At 38.1% G+C, this 24,750-nt stretch overlaps 1 pseudogene; it reads right to left on the reverse strand.

The window, feature by feature from the left end:
- Window positions 1-350: 350 nt before the first annotated feature.
- Window positions 351-446, reverse strand: LOC138809367 (U6 spliceosomal RNA; annotated as a pseudogene).
- Between the last annotated feature and the right edge of the window lie 24,304 nt (window positions 447-24,750).

Consider the following 24,750-nt stretch of genomic DNA (forward strand, 5'->3'; position numbering starts at 1 on the left):
AAATGAATAGTACAGAAACTAAAGTATTTCTGGTGCTTGTCTGAAAAAGAATATTTTAAAATATTCTATGTTTGTATAATGTGTCCTTTCAGATTGTATTCCATATAGATAGTTTTAGATTCCTTTTTTTCCTAGGTCCTAATATTATTTTTCTTTGGGATAAAATGACAATGTTGTCTAATTTCAAAAGTTTTGTAAAGTTTATGGTATGTAAACGCCTTTCTGAGGTGAAGATTTAATACACTGATGTCAAACTAAATTTAATTATATGAATTACGTATGTTGTTACACTTGTTATTTTGTAATCAACTTTTTAATAAATGTTTTTCATTTCTTGCATCTGAAGAAAGAAAAATACGGAATACTTCACAAATTTTCATATCATCCTTGTGCAATTGCCATGTTAATCTCTGTATTGTAATTGGGAATACGTGCTGCTGAAGCATGTAGTATCTTCCAAATTTAAGCAGTTAATGATGCAATCTTTATACAGACTTATATCCACCGTTGCCTACTTGTAATAAGGAAACTATATTGTTCCTGACAATGCTACTGATCTTATTTCCCTAAAATTCTGTGAATAGTGGAAAAAAAATATATATTGTTCATCTTAATGCTCACATTTGCAATTTTTTTTTGTCAATGACAATTTTAAGTCTTTTTCATTTGGAATTTGATCATACTTTCAATAATTTATTGCTAGGTCCAAAGGTGATGGCTTTTTCATGTACTAATTGATCCAACTGAATTAGCTTTGTGGAGCTAATGGATTCAAAGTAAGCCTTGCTTAAGAGCTACTTCTAACCTTCTGCATTTGACATTTTCCCAAGTGAGGTCTTACTGGCACAAATGTCTACCTGACCCTTTATTCTTCTTCCATGTAGGAACAGACCAATCAGAATATCTTACCCTGACACCATAGATTGTTTTACTTGAACAACACTAATCTTACTTACAAGGGATCATAGAGAGATGAACAATTCAGTCATAACTGTTCAGACTAGAAGGTATTTTATCAAAATATAATTGTTTATTATATCTAACATTTCAAAAGTAACTAAAGCCAAGAAGGGGAAAAAATCGATCATATTCATGATTACTTAATATCCTGGCCTGTCTACCATCCTACCAGGTAGGAAGTTACACTACTGCATTACTATCACCAAATATTTTCATAGTTGCAGGAGAAGTCCAGATGTTTCTTCTCATTATTAGGCCTTAAATTGGTAATGTTTTCATCACAGTGTTTTCTCTTGCCTACAGGCTGTAAATCTACAAATAGTAAATCTTTAGGTGCAACTCTATCAAACACTGAGGTAGAGATAATGTAATAATACTTTAAAACAGAGTTGCCTTTGATACTGTAACCACAACAGAACAATGCAAAACATATGTCTTTTTTCTTATATTATATATAGTTATATATTTTATATTTATATGTGCTGATTTTATATTTCACACAATGAAACTTACTAGAATTAGTTGATAATTTCACAAATAAATTAAAATTTATTTATTGCAATAAATAGAATTGGAATACAAATAATTAGGTTTAAAATGTATATTAGAATATAAAAAGTATTAACGCAGTGTCTTTGGTATAAACTTGTGATACATTCAAACTGTTCTTGGTTTTCTGAATTCACATGGTAAAAAACCAATTTTGTTTTCCTCTAATCTATAAGGGATTTTACTCTGCTTCTCTGTTTATTGTTTTAATTCACTGATTCCAAACTGTTTTTCTCCATATTTCTGAAGCATTCCTACTGATTATGCTCAAATTTTTCTGATAAGATGTCAAACAAATATTATTCTTCTGCACGACCCAATGATTCCTATGATCCCAGGTACCAGTTACCTGCATCATCAGATAACAAGGGCAAGACTTCTCACATAGGCCCATGCAACATGCAACAAAGTAATTGAAGACCCATTTCAATTTCTCATTTCCTATATTTCAGGGCCCCAATTCCTTGAGATGCAGGATTTAGCAGTAAGCAATTGTGAAATGCAAGGCAACTTAAAATGAAAGATGAGATCACAAAATTTGAGAGTATGTACTATGATTCAAACATTCAACTTACAGATGGCCAGCCCATATCAGTGAGCAAGTTCAAAAAGTGTCATAAGATTATTTTTAATACCCCTCCGCTATGATTAATGAAAGATTTTAGTCCAGCATAAGTGGGCCAAAAAATAGTTCCTGGAAGGATAGATCCATAATTGGTCTACCAAGATCCAGAAAAATTTACTTAGAGTTCAAATGTAATTCAGAAAAACATTGAGAAGATCCTTAGTGCTGCAAAACACTGGGACTTCAGTACAACATGGTTCAGTGGTATAAAATGTCACTCTCAAACCAATGATAATCTACATTTAATCGACTGAAAGTTATTCCTTTACAAATTAACTTTTTAAAATCACATTCGCCAAAATAACATTTGACAAGTAGATGATACTTAGTGACATTACAAGTTTTTCATGTGTAGGGAGCAAGTTACAATAGAGTTGAAATATTTACCCAGCACTAATGCCAAACACGTTCAACCATTCATTGAAGTCTAGAAATAACCAACCACAATTTGTGTTTTTCAATAGGAGCCTTCCAGAAATGTGTTAAATAGATCAGCCTGCCAAATTTCAAACCAAAATGTTTGCTAATAAAGTAAATGTCATCATTTAATAAGGCACATTTTAAAATGTCACAAATAGTTGTCTTATCATATGTAATATTATGTTTTCCCTATCTGTGTAACATAGGGAGAAATATGACTTTAGGTCTTGATATGGGTACTCATCAGAGATATGACAAATATAAAATCTGTCTTCTATTTCTATCACATTCCTATATAGGAATAAATTTTAGTTTTCTTCTTTTTCCAAAACTTATAGGTAGTAAAAAATATTATACCATGTAAAATAAAACAATCACACCACTGTACAAAGCTATTTATAAAAATTGGTAGCTAGGAGTACATTCTATGCATTTTTTAACTTTCTTTTTGACTGAAGATTAATCTTCCAAATGGATGAGAATAAAATCATGTTTAAGTGCTTCACGTCTCCAGTCTTGCAAATTGTTACTGCAGATGAATGAATTATGGAAATATAAGCTGACATCAGTTCAAGCATATGCAGAATGGAAACTCCATGAAATGTATATAAACCTTTCAAAGTATTAATAGACAGTTTAACAGGATGACTATCAGGAAGTTGAAAACAGAAAGAAATTATAGTAAAGACATAGAATGAATGAAAAATGAACAAGGGGCAAGTACAGCTAGAATACTCAATGTACACATATGATAAAGGAAGTGGTAAATCTGAAATAAATATTGGAGAAGCATTTGGTTGAGAATGATGGAAGGAGTGACTCTGATCCAAGAGCAATGGACAATTAGATGGATATATTTAATTGTAACACACTTGCACAACATTTTGAAATTCAGTTTAAAAACACAACAAAAAACAAAAACACACAAAAATCACAACCAACCAGAAATATCTAGAGAGTATGAATATTTCTTCCCAAAATTTTAAGCAGTTAATGAAGGGTAGTCTTGGGAAAAGCAAACAACGCTGTCCAAAGAGAGAAGTTTGGGATAGGAAAGAATTTTGAACAGATTTAAATAGATTGTCTAAGGTTATAAATCACAATCACCTACATCTCCTGCAAATAGTATCTTTCTTCTAGGAGTTCTCTGTCTGAACTGGATAATCCAGTCGTGAGACACACTTGATAGCTTGTGAAGATAGAATGGAAGAAACAAGATCAAGAACGCATTACTCCACTGGAGAGAAAACAATCCTCCATATTTTCTCTAATCTTTCTTCACTACTCTTTCTTCATACTTTTAAGTCAATTGATTTTGAATTATATTTTTCCTTCTTTCCTCTGGCAAAGTAATTGGTCAAAGTAATTCATTAAATATTATTTGCCATTTTCTTCTTTCATGCTGATTAATTGGCCAAGCGAGTCTATGAAACTTCCCTCTTGCACTTGGTTGCCATGAAACAACATCTATGTCAATGAGAAGAAGTGTAATGTAAAACTTTGTCTCCAGAAAACAGTCCAAGAAGTTGTGATCACAAATATTTGGCTGTATTTTTTCTCTTACCTTGAAAGTCTTCTTGTGTCTAAAGTGCCCACAAACATAAGTACTCCATCACTTTTTGGTTCAATCAATTCTAACCTAAAAGATATATTTTGCTAAGAAGATGCTTAGAGGAAACTGAAAAATACTGCAGTTTTATCTTATATTGTAAGACTCTCCTTAGATACCATATCAGGAACAATGAAGTTATTCTATGCAAAATTATTTCAATAGATTATTTTTCTCTTTGTCTTGAATTTGTTCACCAAGATGTATGGAGGAGAGTAGAGTTAAATCACCTATACCTAGAAAGACAGTGTCTGTTACAAAAGGTCAATTCTTCTATGTCCTGCTTCTATGTCCTCCTCTTAGCTCTTGCCTGATTTCCAATTAATCACAGCATCTTGGCTTCAAGTCTAGTGAAGCTGAAGGACTATATGGGCTCCACCACTGTTAAATCTTCATGATTTGTCTTTGAAAACTCTTTAAGTTGCCTCATTTGGATGTGGAATGTATTTCCATGTCTCCATTCAATCTGTTCGGCATTGTAGTGAGCCAAATAGGCTCCGTAAAATCATTTTAGTTAGTAAAAATATTAACACAATTTAGGGCTGGGAAGTTGGCTCTTTGGTAGAATGCTTGCCTTGAATGCCTGAGACCCTGGGTTTGATTCCTCAGCACCACATAAGCAAAAAGAAAAAAAGCCGAAAGTGGTGCTGTGGCTCAAGTGGTAGAGCACTAGCCTTGACCTGAAGACCTGAGGGACCCAGGCCCAGAGTTCAGGCCCCACGACCGGAAGCTCCAAAAAATATTAATACAATTTATATAAAATTTTTGGACTCCCTTCACTGCTAAAGCCAATACGTTTAGCTAGGGCTTCTAAGAACTACGTTTTCTTACCTTTTCCATTTGCTCAATTCTTTTCTGAACCCAAAACATTTTGGCTTATGGAATAAGAGAAGTCTTCACTATCTCATGTTATTAAAGATATTATTTTTTGTGAGCCACTTAGAAATGTGAAATCATTGGTTTGAATTATATCATTATATAATTATATAATTACATAATTATATAATCAGATTTTTTTCTGTTTCACTGCTTCAAGTGCAAAGACATTGTGGAAAGTGTTACAAACAGAAATGTGTAAACCCAACACCTTCTTGCATTTTGGAGGGCACTTTCTCCCTAAATATTTTGACTCAAATTATCTTTTTCAGAGAATTACTGTTTGGTAATTAAAGGTAAATTCACAAATTTTGATGTCTTATTTTTTAAGAACTTGAATTTAAATTCCAATACAACCTTGTTTCACACAGTGAGAATATATTTCCTGGGTAAGGATGATTCCAAGGGAACCAACCGTATTTACAGCAATGTTTCTGAGGTTTGTTTAGTGTGAAATAGAGCCATCTTCACCCACATTGCTTCCTCTCTACTAAGTCTCCATGGATTTCTTTGCATGAAAGCCTATTCTCCCAGGAAATTTTAAATTTTCTTAATAGGCTAAGTTGTTAAAAATTTTGAACAATTCAAATTTACCTGTCATACTTTAAAACTCTTGAAATTTCTTTATCAGAACCGCGAATTCACCAATCCTAATTCCACCTTTAACATCCAAAAGTTAACATGCTCTTTTCATGATATAGTGTCCATGCAACTATTATTTTCCAGTAGCTTTGTACTGCGTATATATAGCCATATAAGCTGATGCTAAGCAAAATGAATTCCAAGATATGGAACCAGATTTTTTTATTTGTGGTTGTTGTTTTTGTTGAACTATGTGACTTGTTTTCTTTGGGTTTTTCCCCTATAGTTCATTCCTGCTGTATTTGATTTTGTATTGTGTATGCATTTACCTTAAATAGGGAAGGGAAGAGGAAAAGCAAAATGGTGAGACAAAAGACAAAGGGAAAACCCAATGCAATAGCAACACTCACAAGACAATATGTTGGAAATGTACCTTATAAACTTGTGAGGGGTGAAGGGGTGAAGGAAAACTGTGAGAAAAATGAAGGAGGGGTAACAAGTTTGAAATGTTTTTTATTCACTACCTTACAATTACTGTAACCTCACTGTACATCAATTTGATAATAAAATTGAAAAAATAAGCTGCGTACAATGTAATTTCACTGTATTGGCACAGTAAATATTATTCTTTAGGTAGCAATATTTTAAAAATCAATTCTATTTGACATCTAATTCAAATTGATTACCTCTTTTTTACCAGAGGGTCATCAACGTGATTGTTATCCAACTAGAAAATATTTTCATAATATACTTGCCGAATTTTTCAAAAAAGAATAAATTTATTACTTTCTTATTCTAAAACAGAAAAACACTTTAATGCTATGGAAACCCATAACTTTTAAAATTAAATAATTTGTTAAGAGGACAGATTATATATTTGCTTCAAAATTCATATGACAAATAACTACTCATAATTACTCCTTTTTAAATTCTCAACATTCCATATGTTAGAGATTCAAAACAGTACTTTTTTGCATGTTATAAAATTCTGCAATAGATGCAGTTTCCAATGGAGTGTACAGATAGAGAAGTCAATAGAAAAATAGCCACATTCTGGTAGAGGATAAAACTATGAAGCATCTGTAATAATTCATCAAGAGTAAGCATTTTTTTATCAGAGTAAGCTCTTATTTCTATGACTATCAATCCCAAGATTTATGCCATGAAGTCATCCTAGCCCAACAGTTTCCAACTTGTAAGGGGCACCCTAAAATTCCTTAATTCATATCATGAATAGCTTATCTCTATTGTGAAAAATACTACACCTCTGCTAATGTGATGCCCTCCGTGTTCTGGAAAGAATACCACAATAACCTGAGATGCATAATTTTTCCTCCACTGGTATTCTTGAGATCAGATCACTTGCAAATATTATTTATATTTATACTTTTTTAATTATCATAGATATTCAGGAAGCTAAGATTGGAAAATTATGGTTCAAAACCCACCCTGGCAGGAAGGTTTCTTAGAATCTTATCTCCAATATACTTCTCCACAAAAGCCAGACACAAGTGGCACTGAACTTGAAGTGGTAGGGCATGAGCCTTGAGCATAAACAGACTCAGAGGCACTGTCCAGGCCAAGAGTTCAAGCTCTAGGCAAACCAATAAAACAAAAACAATGTTGAGTACAAACCCCAAACCTAGCATTTTTCTCAATGTATACAGAGGCACGTAAATAAGGAAATGGCTTCCTGTGTTACTTAGAGGTTGAAAAAAGAAGATGTCACACAACTACTCTCTTCATACCATTTTAAACCAAACCCTCAAAAATTGCTGTTTTTCTTTTTTTTTTCAGGTAAGGGGTAGGTTTATTCAGTAGGCCTGCTGGGACCAGGCAAGGTTGGCACTCCACGTGGCTGGGAATTAGAAAGAGCTGGAAAAGAGAGGAAAGAGCTAGAGCAGAGAGAACTAGAAAAGAACAGAGAGAGAGAGGTAAGAACAGAGAGAGAGAGAGCTAGAATAGAACAGAGAGAGAGAGAGATCTAGAAATGAACAGAGAGAGCAGAGAGCTAGAAAGGAACAGAGAGAGCGCCTGGGCCTGTGGTAGGCCTTATCTAGGGTATGGGCGGGGAAAGGCGTGGCCACATCAAATTCAGATGTGACCTCTTCTAGGCATCCCAGTTGCCTAGGTAACGCAGGTACTGGGTGGAGACTTTGCTGTGAGGAGGGTGGAGTCTGCTAGCCATCTAGGGGTGGACCTTACATTCCAGCCTTTTAATAATCTTGAAATAGGGCAAGGATTCTCTCTGGCTACTTCCTGCTGACAAGGGGCATGGACAATAGGGGCAAAAGGCTGGAATTTAGTCCCCTCCCAGAAGGCAGTGAGCAGTAGCTGTCCCTTGGTGGATTGAGTCCTTGGGTGAAGTCTGGAGAAGTCTCATGAGCATTGAGCGGCTGGAAAAAAAATACTAAACGGCAAATAAATGGCAAGAGGAAGGACTTGGGGCTGAAAATGTTGGTAGAAATGTCCCTACCTACTTCTGACATCTGGCGACTAAGTAGAGAAGTCAGGTGACAAAGGCAAGAATATAAATTCCTGTTCAGTTAATATGTAGACAGGTATAACCATTGGCTGGATAGGCTTCTTACTTCCACTGACCTCCCGGCTCTGGTTAATTTTGAAAGTGCAGGCACAAAGTAGCTGATGTGATATTATCTTCTCTTAGTCCTCTCCATGTTTCCTTGTTCCCCAGACTGGCTGAGTCTAGGTGCTGGTTGCTCAGATGGCTTCTCCCAGTTGGTATTCAAGATTTGAACTCCATGTGTGGGCAGAGTCCCTGAGCACTTCTGCTCAAGGCTAGTGCTCTACCACGTTGAGTTACAATAACACTTCCAGTGTTCAAGGAGGTTTGAACTCAAGGCCTGGGCACTGTCCCTGAGCACTTCTGCTCAAGGCTAGCACTGAACCACTTTGAGTTATAGTATCACTTGCAGAGTTTAGCTGGAAGATGGAGTCTTAGGGATTTTTCAGCCCGAGCTGGCTTTGAACTGAAATCTTTGCCACAAAAGCCCTTTGTTATTTCCAATTAAAGCAACAAGGAGATCAAGTAGAATAAGTAGAGCTTACCTGCTCCTATCAAGAACTGACCAACAAATATTCTGCAATGACAAAACTCATTAGACGTGATGAGAATTTTAGCATAGATATGCCCAGTATTTTAGAACCATGTAGTCAGTAGTAGAATACACAACACAAAACAAAAAAAGGCAAATCTCAAAACCTAAAATTTTGACAACATTTAGACATCTTTGCTAACAAAGCACATCAGATGGTTGGGCCTCAGTTACCAGGGCCAGAGTAGAGAAGTGGTGTGGACATGGATGTGAAGGCCAGCAATGGTATTGATGCGCTGTTTCCGCCACAGACAGACTGGTTCGCAAAAGGCCGTCAGAACTGTGGGTATTCCTCAGAGCAAAAAAGGAAAAAGCAAACAAAAAAAGAAAAGAGAGGGAAAAAAAACAGAGAGAAATCCCAGCTATCCTGACTTTAAGCTCTTTATCCGAGTCACGGCACCATTTATGTTAGGTTTTTTAAAAAGAGGTAGCCGAGTAAGGACAGCACCAGCATGCACGTGGTATTCAGGTAAGGGGTAGGTTTATACAGTAGGCCTGCTGGGACCAGGCAAGGTTCGCACTCCACGTGGCTGGGAATGAGAGAGAGCTTGAAAAGATAGGAAAGAGCTAGAGCAGAGAGAGCTAGAAAAGAACAGAGAGAGAGAGAGGTAAGAACAGAGAGAGAGAGCTAGAATCGAACAGAGAGAGAGAGAGAGAGCTAGAAATGAACAGAGAGAGCAGAGAGCTAGAAACAAACAGAGAGGAAATTGCTGTTTTCCTAAATTTATAAATTGATATCATCCATTTGTTAGCAACTCTGTCTAGATTATTCACATTAACATGGTATACATGAACTATGGGAATTATCTATTAACTATGTTCTAATTATAACTCTCTTGAAAGAATATTCTAGGAAAATAGAATGCAAGAATCATTTGTGAATTTGTCCATTAATCCCTCTACTTAAAAATAATTTTTTAGTATCCTATAGAATATAAAATTACAAACAAAACAAAAATACATATTTTAAATCTAAATTCTAATTTAACAAAGTCTACAAAGTACTACATTAGATGAACTTTGCTATTTCTCCAGGCTTAAACTTTTGTAATCCTTCAACATTTCTTTGGAATCCAACAGAATGGTGCTTACTTAGTTTTGCAAATTTTTGGATGGAAATAATGAGCCATTCTGCATCTAGAATGTTCTGTAATAAGAGAGCATTTAAAACACAAATGAGGATATATATAAGGTGCATTTCAATAGGAAACTTGACTTCTCAAAACATAATGAGAAAATTAGCCCAAAATTCCAACTGTGTATTCCTTTTTTTTTTTTTTTGTTTGGTTTGTTTTATTGAGACAAAGTTTTTCTACCTGGTCCAGGGAAGGTATTGCAATGTAATTCCATTCTCTAATCTCCTGACGAAGTGCTAGAATTCCAGGCTTGTATCACATTGCCCTGCCATAGTTTGTTTATTTACTCTAGAAACAGACTCGCAATTTTGAACTTCTCCTAAGATCTTATCCACTAAACTGACTGCTCAGACTCTTTATGTACTATTTTCAAAGATGTTCTAACAATTCACACAAGATATGAACATTTTTATATGCACCTACAGGGTTCCCTGATTCATTCCTCCATGAATCCTATCCCGTTAATAATGTTGCTTGACTCTCTTACTATCACTGATTCCTAGCTATGTAATATTCTCAACTTTTTTGGGGAAAGTTCACTGGAGGGCTTTCTAATATTAAAAATTATCACTTGATTCTAGTCTTACTCAGGACATATTTTCTATTGTTTTCTAACTTTTCTACATATTCTGAGAGTTGTTTCATTTGTGTATTTTTGTGTGCACATATAAGTCCCTTTGTGTGTATGTGTATGTTAGTGTGTATGTATGCAAAAACCTCATGCTCTTATTCAGCAATCTTGCTCATGACTAGTATTCCAGCTTTTGGCTGTTTAATTTCAGGTAGTGTCTCAAAGCCTGTTCTGCCCAGGCTGGATACAAATTGAACTTCTCAGACTCCTTTACATTTTTAGGTTTTATTTTTCCAGGAGTATCAACTTTTAAACTACAAACACTTTTGTGAGTGTTAAGTATAACCTGTAGCCCAGATTTTTAACTCAAGAATTAATATAAAGATAAATGAACATATACATTACATATCTTGAGTATACAATGTTAGAAATGTGGTCCTTAGCTGGGTGTGGTGAGATCTGAGGACTGGGGTTTAAAGCCAGCCCAGGTAGGAAAGTCCTGGAGACTCTTTTCTCCAATAACTACCAGAAAATTGGGAGTGGCACTGTGGCTCAAGTGGAAGAGCACTAGCCTTGAGCAGAAGGACAGTGCCCAGTCCCATATTGTACCAAGACCAACAACTACAAAAAAGAATATAAGAAAAGGAAAAAAAAAAGAAATGTGATCTTAGCCACCAGATTCATTGCTAGTATAATTCCTATTTTTTCCAGTTAAGTCCATTCTATCATACGTGACTTGCATTGGAAACAATCATTCTTCCATTCTCCTTTTTACAAAATTACGTGTTTATAAAGCGTGATTTAGAAAGGATTTGGCTTCATCTTCCACATAGAAGTAATGCTTTCTCTATATCACTCCCATAAATCTACATACTGGACTTGGCTTTATTGTTTCAATGTTGTCCTATTTGTAGAGTGTTCTATATTTTACTGAAGCCTTTTAAATAAACACAGAACTTCTCTTTCGTATTATTGTTATTGTTTCTCTTACTGTTCACTCGTGTACACTTGGGAAATTAATGCACAGCGCATACACTCACAAAAAATGATTTGAGAACCTTCTCCCATTTAAAATTCACCATAATTTACAGAGCACTTAAGAACTTTGAACAAAATGTACTCATGAAAAAAGTATTCATAAACAATTTAAATTTCATATTTTCTCCTTACTAAGTTGTCTCTGAAACACGTGTTACCTTATGTCCAAAAGTGTCCTTGTGCTATTTCAATGAAGCCAGAAAACATTCATTTTTTTTTCTGGAGCAGCACCATAGATTGTTACTGGAAGTAAGCGGAAGTAACTGTTACTAGATGTGGAAATCGATCTCAGGAGACAAATTGAGCATAGAGGAATGACAAAGTTCAAGTTAACTTTTGATTTCCTTTTTACTGTACAAGAAAAGAATTCAAGGCTTGAAGGAAACTTTCTTCCTGACAATTTTGAGTGTGTTCTTTATTCATATAAAACTTGTCTGTAAACTTGTAGTTGAGAGTATTACAAAAGGAAACAATATGCCATTTGAAGGCCAGCATAACAAAAGGAAATAACTTTGTTTTAAAAGTGTTCTACTGCAAATAAACAAAGATATGGAGGTGCTGAAGTGTCTTATGGATGGATGTTTCACTCCTGAGATGATTCTCTTGTTGCAGGAGTCAGTTATCAATTCCTTTAGTCTGGTCCTGAGTTTTCCATAGCAATAAAGATTTCAACAAAGCAGGATCCAGAGAGTATGATCAGCAAAACCAGCCTCTTATCGGACCACTACTCCTTTAAGGAGAGTCCCAAAGAAATACCCAGGAATTGTGTTGTTTGCTTGTTTGTTTACTTTGTGCTATTTCTGGGGCTTGAACTCAGAGGCTGGAACCTGTCCCTGAACAGTTGTCTTTCTTTCCGACCTGCCCCCAAAGGTAGTACACAACTGCTTGAGCCAAAACTCCATTTCTGTTTTTTTGGTGTTTAATTTCAGATAAGAGTTTGACAGACTCTCCTGCCTGGTTGGCTTTGAACTAAGACAGTAAGAAAGCTAAGTGACAACAACTGTTTGGACTTCTCTTTTGAACCAAGAAATATTAGATGAAGTTTACGATAAAGCTAATCTTTGACCATTTTTAAAGAAGAGAATATGTTCATCAAAGAAACCATAACTTAAATAACTCAGCAAAAGTAGGTGCACTGAATCCTTTGGGAAGATTACTGTTGACTTAATCATTCCTTTGGGGGAAACTTAAAGCCATATTTGCACTTATTTTTGATTGTGTGGATTGAACACTGATCCTGGGCACTGTCTCTCAGCTCTTCAGCTCAACTTGAATGCTGTACCACTTTAGCTACAGCACCACTTCTGGGTTTCTGGTGGCTAATTGAAGATAAGTGTTTCATGGACTTTCCTGACCAGGCTGGATTTGAATCACAATCCTCTGCTTTTAGCTAGGATTACAGGCAAGAGCCACCAGTACCTGGCTCATATTTGCATTTATGTGCACTTAATGACACTATGTAGACAAAGAATGGAAATTTGAACCAAATGATGACATTGCAGCTTTCCAGAAAAATTGAGGTAGCAATAAATATCTCCTCCTTTTCCATTTTGTTACATTAATGACTCATGAGCTATGGGACCCTTACATTAGCATCCTGTGACATCTGTGTAGGTGTATTTAGTATTAGGAAATGTTCCTAGAGAAATATAGAAAGACAGATTTTCAAAAAGCAAAGGATATCAGATATGAAAGAACAGCATAGAAGGAGACAGATTTATCTAGCCTAAGAGATTTAGAATGCTAAAACAATGAGGAATAAGCCTAGTTGATAACTAGTTCTTCAATAACCAAAAATGGTTCCCTAGAACTGTTTCTGCTATACCTTAGCTACTATCATTTTTTCCTTCCATCTGTAGTTATTCCTTCTCTTCTGTCACGACTGTTAATTAGCCTCTGCATTTTTGGTGCTATGATTGGCCAAAATGATTTCCAAATCTCACTTAGACTACCCTTTTCATTTTGATTAGCAGTGACCCCTCTCAAAATCCTGGAATATGTGAATTTCCAGAATTAATCTACACCTGACATCTAAGCACATTCCTGGCATTAATTGCCCTGACCTAATGAGCAAAACTTTTTTTAACACAGTATCCTAATATAGGTAAAGTACATGAATTAGGGACTATTGTCAAGTATCAGTATGGAAGGAACAATTATATATTCCAAGTTTGGGTTCTTTATTTTGCATTTACTAACTATGTTCATTGTTGTTGTTGTTGCTCTTGTTGTTTTGGCAGTCCTGAGGCTGAAACTCAGCACTTGGGAATTATTCCTCAGCTTTTTTTCTTTTTTCTCAATTCTAACCCTCTACCACTTGAGGTACAGGACCACTTCCAGTGTTTCTTTTTCTGTTTATGTGTTACTGAGGAATTGAACCCACGGTTTCATGAATGCTAGGCAATCACTTTACCATGAAGCCACATTCCCAGAACACTAAATAACTCTCTTAAGATGGCATTAAATTTTCATTACATAACTATGTATCATAATTTTAGCCAGAAATTTTTGCTAGAAAAGGGCATTGATCACAGTACTGAATCCAGTATGGCTAGATAGACAATGAATAACTGTCACGGTCTAGCCAGGGCACAGAGGGACTTACCTCATGGAGCTGGTACAACAGACTGAGCGAGACAGCTCCTGACCCACAGCCCACCTCCAGAATGAGAGGGCCACCTTGGTTCCAACCACATTAGGGACGCTGGGCCAACTCCTCCAGCACCCATTCAATCAGTTCCTGAGAGAGAGAGAGAGAGAGAGAGAGAGAGAGAGAGAGAGAGAGAGAGAGAGAGAGAGAGAGAGAGAGAGAGAGAGAGAGAGAGAGACAGAGAGACAGAGAGACAGAGAGACAGAGAGACAGAGAGACAGAGAGACAGAGAGACAGAGAGAGACAGAGAGAGACAGAGAGAGACAGAGAGAGACAGAAAGAGAATGAGAGACAGAGACAGAGACAGAGACAGAGAGACAGAGAGAGAGAGAGAGAGAGAGAGAGAGAGAGAGAGAGAGAGAGAGAGAGAGAGAGAGAGAGAGAGAGAGAGAGAGAGAACGAAAGAAGGTCAGAATTACACTTAAGCCAGGTACCTGTTGCTCAGGCCTGTAATCCTAAGTACAGTGGAGGCAAAGATATGAGGATTGTGGTTTATAGCCAGCCCTGGCAGGAACACATGTGAGATTCTTATTTCCAAAGAACCACTAGAATACTGGAAGTGGTCCTGTGACTCAAGTGGTAGAGTGCTAGTTTTGAGCTGAGGAGCTCAGGGAGCTGCCCCAGGCCCAGAGTTCAAGCCCCATGACTGAAAAGAAGTGGACTTCCCACCACAAAAAGTAGACTGAATAACACCCATTGTCCTAGGGAACATGGCAGCGAAGTCAGGCCAAGCTTCCTGTCAGCTGGGAGTCATAAGTAGGTCACCCAACTTCTCTGTGCCTCAGTTTCCCCAGCTTCAAAACTGAACAAAGTGAAGGATCCCGTTCCTCATGGGGATTGGGTATTAAAGAAAGAGAATCCTGTTTTGATTTATAATCCCATACCTGTCACAACATTAATAACACAAAACCATCTGAGATCTTTCCGGGTATTTTCTGTCATATACTCACAGAACTGCCAAGAACCGTATCTGACGGCCCCCCCCTCTGTGTCTGGCCCTGCTCTAGAGATCACTCTGTATTAATCCCTTGTTTTCTCAAAACTGTCCCATGAGGAGATTGAAGTCCAATGGTTGAGGCCCAACCCAGAGCTTCACCTGTGGTCAAAAATGGGCTGGTGTGGACTGAGTTTGTGACAATCCATCTAATCCAATGACTGAGCGTGGCACTACATGTCTACCATCCCAACTAGAGGACCGACCCTGGTGGCTCATGCCTGTCACATACAGGAGGAATGTGATCCACCCCAGCCTGAGCATATATTAAGTCTCCATCTCAGAAATGCCCAAGACAGAAAACCTGGTAGATGACCTGACTGGCAAGCCTAAAGCCTTGAGGTCAAACCCTAATATACCAAAAAGAACCAGAGTCACAGTGCCAGAGGCTCATGCCAATAATCCTAGGTACTCAGGATGTTGAGATCTGAAGATCACAGCTCAAGATTTAAAATAGGGCTCGCCTCGCCCATCAGAGGTCATGATGAGAAGACCCAGAGTCTGACATATGCTGTTGCACTCCATACTAGCAGGACTCATATCTTTACTAAGTGTTGGACATGCTCTCTGTCCTCCGGGGAAGCCATCCCCTGCAGCTGCAATCCTAGGTCCTCCGAAGCTCCCAATCCCACCAACCAGGCCCAAGGTAGTACACAGTTCCAGGGCACACAGATCCCTTGTTCTTGTAATTCAACAGTGCTGTGTCCCGTTCAAGCATCTCACCCTTCCAGACTCCCAGACCTCAGCTATGAAGCCCATGCATGCCCGAAAGATAGCAGGTAGAAGTTACCAAAGCATTCAGTCTCCTTGTTACCACTCACTTCTACACACACACACACACACACACACACACACACACACACACACACACAAACACACACACACACACACACACACTCACACACACACACATCCAGACTGGTGACAGAAGACTCATCCATGCAGCACCTGCAATTTGCCAACTGATCACTCACCTGAGCACAGTCAGGCGGTACAAGGAGAAAGATGATCTCTCTCTCTGTCTCTCTCTGTCTCTCCGTCTTCAGGTGAAAGGATGATCAAGCACAGAAGACAAGGGTTCACACAGAAAGGGGGGTCTATCTTCTGCATCCAAAGCCTCCCATCCCCAGAAAAAGGGAAAAGACCCCAGAAGGCAGGTGTGGACATGCTGCTCCCCACCAGGTTCCCACCAGGGAAAGGAAGGGTGCAGATGTGTGGCTGTGTGTCTCCCACTGCTCCAGGTCAGGGGCTCTGTGGCGTCCACTCCTCACCCAACCCTGCATCTCCCCATTTCCTGGGACACTAGACACTAGATATGGGGATGGGATCCTCGGGTCAACACCCACCCCCACTCCTGGGGTACATTTATGTCAGGGCGTGGGCCAGACTGTGGGGCCCAGAGGAGGTGCAGGTCCTGGTCAGGAGGGGGGGTGATATGGGGTCGCAGGGAGTGGGCCTGTGTGGCCACCACTCACATGTGCTGCTGGCAAAATCTGTTGGCAGCTGCTCCAGGTGGGGCGAACAGCAATGGCAGTGATATGGTCGACATCAGGCCCAGGAGCAGAGGACAAGGTTGCCAGGACCAGGTCAGGGCAACAAGCTGGCTAGAGGTGCACCATTGCACCATTGTCTGAGGAATCCAAGAGGCAACATGGGTTTTAGCCAGCAGCACCAGGTTTGAAATGCTGTGCCACAGGGAAGGGGAGGAGGGGGTTGGAGCACATGCGGGCACATGTTGGGCCTCAGCAAGGCATCTCCTCCTAGGCCTCGAGTCTCTTGCTCATCACTCAGCTACCTCTACCTCAACTGCTGGTAGTGGTGTCAACCAACAGACAGAATCCCAGCGCTAGTGGGTAGTATGGAATATGGGCATGGCCACCATTCTTGTATCCCATTGGTCAGAAAGAACCATGAAAGAATGAGGGTGTGGCTGGAATCCTGTGATGCAGGCAGAATGGGTGGAGTCAAGATGATGGCAGCCCCTTTCCCAGGTTCAATCCACTTGGGGACAAGAAGGTTACCTGCTTTAGCCAGATGGCTGGACAAATTGTTGTGTATGTCTGTTTGTTCCCAGTCCCAGACCTTGAACTCAGGATCTGGACACAGTCTGTGAGCTGCTTTTGATCCAGGCTAGCCCTCTACCAATGGAGCTACATGGCTTTACTTCTGGTTTTGTTGGCACAATTTGGACAGGAGTCTCAAGGACTTTCCTGCCTAGGGTGACTTTGACCATGATCCTCCTATCACAGCCTTGGAACTATCAAAGAGGACTGCTGAGAGCATTTTTATATCATTAACATTTTGACAACTGAAACCTGTTAGGAACTTTAGCACTTTTGAAAAAAAATAGCCTTTGTGTCATCACAGTTCATTTGCATATGTCATTGTGATTTAATTCTCATATCCACACTATAAACTCATGGCAATTAAGATCTGACTTGCCACTGTGACATCACAAACCCTTTGTGACATCATCACCAATGTGACATCAGACTGTGGTTATGACACCTTCAGCTCATGGTGATATCACCAAGCTACACTGACATCATGGCATTATGACATTGCATTGCCATTTTGCTGTCATAGCCACATTGAGAATGTATATCCTATGATTTCATTCTATTTTAAATGTGGCATATCAGTTGATATCAGAAACATATTGTGACCTCATAACCATTGTAACATTATAAACCATGTGTGGTGTCATAACCAGTATGATATCACATTGTTGTTATGATATCTTTAGCTTATGGTGACATCACAAAATGACAATGACATTATAGCATTTGCCATTATGTCATTGTGACATCATAGTCACATTATGAATGCCTAATCTGTGATTTCATTGTATTTGAAATGTGGCATGTGGGTGGATATCAGAAACTCATTGTGATGTCATAACCTTTGTGACATTAATATCCCTTTGTGACATCAATTTGGCAATGTGACATCACAATGGCAATGTGATGCTACTAAGGCACCATGATATCACAATGGTGATGAACTCACAATGGGTTTCTGATATCAACCAACATGCCACATTAGATATAGAATCAAATAACATAAAGGGCAAACACAACGTGTCTATGATATCAGAATGACAATATAATGTTACAGTGCTATGATGTCATTGTAGTTTTACATGTCAAAATGAGCTGATGTTGTCATTATGGCAACATGATGTCACAATTATGATGATGTCAGAAAGAATTTTTTGGTATTTTAATGGTATGTCTGATGTCAGTTGTCATTAGTTCCCCATGAGGATATGGATACAAAAAATGTTCTGTGATGTCATAGAAGCCATGTGTGTTTTCAAAGGTGGTAAGAGGTCATAATAGCTTTGGATGGCACACTGTGATTCATAATATCACAATGGAAATGAGATGTCCCATTGGGTTTTTGATGAAGTCACAATGGTTTTGTGATGTCACAGTTTATAATATCAGAATGATATATCCAATTTCAATTACTCTTAATTCAATATGAGGATACCAGGTGATAAAAGAAGCTTCATAGTATGAGGTCATACTATTTGAAAACCCAATGGGACACTGATTTCACAATGACAATGTGATATCTCAACATCATGTTATAATAATGTTTTGATGTCACAATTGGTGACACCATACTGATGAAGAGGTCTCAATAGATTTGAGATGTCCCAAGGAGTTGGTGATGTCACAATGGCATGTGGGACCTCAGTTGTCCTACACCATGAGTATATGGGTTTGGGAAGGGATTCTGATGTCCCCAAAGTATATGTAGTCAAAAAGGTGAAGAACTAACAGTTCTGAGATGTCACAAAGTGACACAATTGTTATGATGTCCAGTGGTGTAATATCATGATGTTACACTGGATTTTAGATATCTCATGTCATATCTGAAATATGAAGTCAAACACAGATTTTCAACTCACAAAGGGCCTAAAATATCACAATGACAGGTCACAAATGTTGTGAGGACAGGAGAAGTATTTGATTTCACACTGGGTTAGTGATATAACAAAGGTAATGTGGTATGACAAAGAGATTTTGATGTCACAAAGGTAATGAGTTCACAATAGTTTCCTGATATCAACCCACATGGCACATTTGAAATAGATTGAAATCAAAGAATGGCATTCACAATGGGTCTATGACATCAAAGTGACAATGTAATGACAAGGCAGCAATGTTTGATAAGATATGTACTCATTACCTTACTCATGTAACTCTAATCCCTCTGTACAATATATTTACAATAAAAACATACAGAAGAAAAGAAAAGAAACAAATGGTATAGTGTCATTGGGGTTTGGTGTTATCACAATGAGATGATGGTGTCATGATGACAATGTGATTTCACAGCTGTAATTATTGCACAAAGTATTTGTGATGATACAATGCTATGTGTGATAAAAATTTTCACTATGAGAATATGGGTACACAAAGGGTCTGTGAGGCCACAGAGGTCATGTGTTTTTTTAAATGTGCTAAGACTTCACAATTGCTTTGTGATGTCACAATGTGATTGTGAAGGCACAACAATAATGTGATGTCACAATGTGTTCGTGATGTAACAGTGGTGATGAGATCACAATGAGTTTGTGATGTCACTATGAGTTTGTATTATTACAAAGACATGTCCAATTTCAATTTCTACTAGTTCACAATGAGGATACAATTTCAAAGTAAGAATCTTAAGATCCAAAGACCATGAGTTTTTAGTCATAACTTGTGTGATATGCTGCCCTTAGGATATTTTAGGCCATTAGTAAGCTTATATTCTGTTTTCAAACTCATAATAATTCAGGTATGATATATGATATCAGAAATTGACTCTGAAATTATGAATATTGTGACATCCCATTGATAGACATCCAGACCATGGTGTCACATTGTGAACTCACAAATCTGTTAGGATTTCATCACATTTGTGCCAACACATGACTTTGGTGACTACACAGTCCCTTTGTGAAATCATATCCTCATTGTGAATTAATGATATTTGAGAATCGACATGCCATTGTGACATTTCCAACCAATTGTGACAGAACAAACCTATTAGAGTAGAAACACATTGTGATCTATTAGCCATTGTGGTAGCACAATCTCTTTGTGACCCTACATTTCCATAGTAATATCACTAATCCACTGTGAAATTCCAATTCTCTCATACTCAATCCAGGTATGAAATGTGATACCCGAATCCAGTGTGACATTTAGATCATGGTGACATCACACTGATAGATGATATGAGTATTTGTCACATTCTGATAACACGCACATTAGGACTTCATCACTTTTGAGACAACGCATGCCTTTGGAGACATCACAGTCCCTTTGTGAGCACATATACTCATTGTGAGTTGACAATTGAGATCACATATTTGTCATTTTGATGTCACCAACCCATTGTGACATCACCTCTTATAAACTCATTACTAGTGTGGCATCACCAATTGTGGTATCAAAATATTTTTAAGTCATCATATTGCAACATCACATTGCCATAGTGATATCACTGTTTCATTGTGTTTTCAATAACCTAGTATGTCTTCATAGCATTTTAGAAAATTCAGGGCCTTTTATATTTGTCTTCTTCTGTGAACTCTTATCCTCATTGTGAAATAGTAGCAACTGAAATTGGGCATGTGATTGTGAGATGTGACTTCACAAAACTTTGATTTCATCACCAGTGTGACATCACAAACCCATTGTGAGCTTTCATAGATATTTGACATCACTATCACATTGTAGAATCCCAAACTTATTAGGACCTCTTAGCACCTTTGAAAAACAAATGGCCTTTTTGACATCACAGTCCCTTTGTGTAACTATACCCTCATTATGAACTGACAATTGATATCAGACATGCCATTTTAACATCATGAACACTTTGTGACAGCACCAGTGTGACATAACATTCTCATTATAACAACATCAACTACTTTTGACATCAGAAAACTATGACAAGATAGTATTATGAGATCACATTGTCATTGTGATGTTATAAACAGATTGTGAATGCCTGTTTTTATTCTTTTTTGTTGTTGTAGTTGGTCATGGGACTTGAACTCTGGGCTTGGGTGCTGTCCCTACTCTACAGCTCTAGGCGAGCACACTATCACTCAAGCAACAGCACCACTTCTCATTTTCTAGTGGTTTTTATTGGAGATAAGAGGCTCATGGACTTTCCAGCCTGAGGTGACTTTGAACTGCAATCCTCAGATCTCAGCCTCCTGAGTAGCTGGGATTACAGGCATGAGCCACCCGTGCCAGGCTTTGCATTCTATTTAAAATTTGACATGTGTGTTGATAGCAGAAACATAATGTGACCTCATAACCGTTGTAGCATCATAAATCAGCAGTGACATCAAATTGTCATTATGACACCATCAGCTCATTGTGACATCACCAAATGACAATGGCATCATAGCATGATAAATCACAGTGACATCGTTATGTCATAGACATAACAGTGTGAAGGCTTATTCTGTGAATTCATTCTATTTCAGAAACCCATTTGACGATATAACCATTGTGATATCACAATCCTTTGTGACATCACATTGCCATTGTGACATCATTAACCTGCTGTGCCATCACAAACCAGTCCTGTCCTTATAAGTTTTGTGACATTGTCATATGTTAGACCCTTTGTGAGCTCATAACCTGTTTTCAATCTCATATTTCTTATAGGACATGTGATATCAGAAATCCCCTGTGACATCATACTGCCAGATATCATGGCCATTGTGTCACATTGTGACATCACAAACCTGTGAGAACGGCATCACATTTGTGACAACACATGCCTTTGGAGACATTACAGTCCCTTTTTGAACTCATATATTCATTTCCAAATAATGACCATTGAGATCTGCCATCTGACATCATGAACCCAATGTGGCATCACAAACTTATTGTGACCTCATCACGAGAATGGCATCAAGAAATAATTCTAGTATCAAAGCATTATTTTGACATTGTATTGTCGTTGTGATATCACTGTCCCATTGTGTTTTTACAAACCTATATGGCCACATCACATCTTAGAATATTCATGGCCTTTGAGACTTCAAGCTCTTTCTGTGAACTTGTGTACTTATGACCTCTAAGACAAGGAGAAAAACCATGTAGTCACATTTAATATAATAAAACAATTTACAATAGCAAGAGGACTGTGATTACCTTATGCCGGCCTGGATAGCCAGGTCCAAAAGCAGCCTTGACCACCAAACCTGAGACCTCCAATGGGCAGCCCCACCCTTTCTTAATTGGTCTGCAAACCACCGGCCAAAAAATTATGATCTCCGAATCTCCAAACCTCAATGGGCAAGGCTTTTTACTTTTTCATTCCTTCCTCCTTCACTACAGACCTGTCCTTCCTTCCTGGTCGTTCCCTTTTTCCCTTCCACCATTTCCTTATTCTCTTTAGGTCTCTCCAGTCTCCACAGGCCTGCTCTACTCTGACCCAGTGACCACTTGCCAAACTTCTGCTCTCCTTCATCTTCCTCTCTTCTCAGGTTTTTTCCTTCCTGTTGTCTCATCACTTTCTTCCATCCAGGTAGCTCCTATTTTATCCCCACTTCCAATGCTCTGAAAATGCAACCTATATATAGCTTGTACCCCTCCTCACTCTAACGGGTCTCCTGCCTAACAATTTTTAATCGTCTCTTCCCAATCTGCCCAATGCTCAATCACTTCTTGACAGCTCACCATGTGAGGCCTGACACCTCCACCTTTGGCGGCATTCACCACATTCTCCTGTGGGCCAGGCCAAGAATTTACAATGATTATAGGCTCCCACAGATAATTCTGGCAACACTGGTTATTACAGTATCCTAATAATGAATTAGAAGAAATTGAAGTTGTATATGTCATTGTTATATTAAAACTTGATGAGATATCATTAATGCATTGTGACCTCATCACAGCGGTGACATCACAAACTCATTGTGATATCACATTGCCATTGTGCCACCATGATCATATTGTGACATCCCAAACCTATTATGACCTCAGAATCTTTGAAAACATGGCCTTTGTGTCATCACAGGCCCTTTGTGTACCCATATCCTCATTTTGAGCTGAGATCAGACATGCCATTTTAACATCGCAAAACTTTTGTGACATCATCACCAGTGTAACATTACATTGTCATTATGACACCATCAGACCATTGTGACATCATAAAACAACAATGACTTCATAGCATTATGACATCACATACTCATTGTGATGTCACAGATACATTGGAATGCCTATTCTGTGATTTCATTCTATTGCAAATGTGGCAGGTGGGTTGATATCAGAAATAGATTGTGACAACCTAACCATTATGACATCACAATACCTTGATGACACCACATTGCCATTATGATATCACTAACCCACTGTGACATCACAAAACTGTCCTATCCTCATAAATGTTTTGACATGCTGCCAGTGTGATCTCTGGCCTCCCTGAGCTAATAATTGTTTAATTCATAATATATCAGGTATGACATGTGATATCAGAAATCCAGTGTGACATCACAACTACTGTGACAACACATTGCCAGATGTCATGAACATTGAGTCACATTGTGACATCATAAACCTGTTAAGACTCATTACACTTGTGCCAACATATGCCTTCGAATACATCATTATCCCTTGTGAACTTATATATTCATTGTCAATTAGAGACCTAGCATGAGATTATGACATCACCATCCCATTGTGAAATCACAAATCTATATGACCTCATCACCTATATGGCATTACCAACTATTTGTGACTTCAAAACAATACTATCTCATGTAATGGTAACTTTATATTGCCAATGGGATATCTCTGTCCCAACGCATTTCCACCAATCTATTATGTACTCATAATATTTTACAAAATTCATGGCCTTTCTGACTTCTAGCTCCTTATGTGAACAACTATCTTCATTGTGACATCACTATCGAAGTGTGACCTTATCCCCACTGTGACATCACAAACCCATTGTGGCATCATAGTTCCACAGTGATATCACGATCACCTTGTGATATACCAAACCTGTTGTGACCTATTAGCACCTTTGAAAAAGCAAATACTGTCTGTGACATCACAGTCCCTTTGGGTAATTATATCCTCATTGCGAGCAAAGGACAACTGATATCAGACAGGCCGTTTTACCATTACAAATGCTTTGTGACATCATCTCCAGAGTGAGATCACATTGTTGTTAGGATAACATCAGCCCATTGTGATATCCCAAAATGACAATGACATCATAACATTATGACATCACATTTTCATTGTGAGGTCATAGAGACAATGTGCTTGCCTGTTCTGTGATTTCATTCTATCTCAAATGTGGCATATATTTTGATTTCAGAAACCCATTGCGACCACATCACCATTGTGACAATACAATCCCTTTGAGACCTCATATTGACATTGTGATATCATTAATGCAATGTAACATCACAAACCTGCCTTGTCCTCATAAATTTTGTAACAAGCGACTACCTTGACCTGGGCTGGATGCACAGAGCTAAATTCAGCCTCAACCATAAAACCTCAGAACTCCAAACAGAAGCCCCGCCATTTGTTAACTGGTCTGCAAACAACCATCCCCCAAAATAATGATCTCCAAAACTCCACA

This window comes from Dipodomys merriami, unplaced genomic scaffold (genome assembly GCF_024711535.1).
Source record: "Dipodomys merriami isolate MVZ:Mamm:240054 unplaced genomic scaffold, mDipMer1.0.p SCAF_1029, whole genome shotgun sequence".
In the NCBI taxonomy this organism is placed as follows: domain Eukaryota; kingdom Metazoa; phylum Chordata; class Mammalia; order Rodentia; family Heteromyidae; genus Dipodomys; species Dipodomys merriami.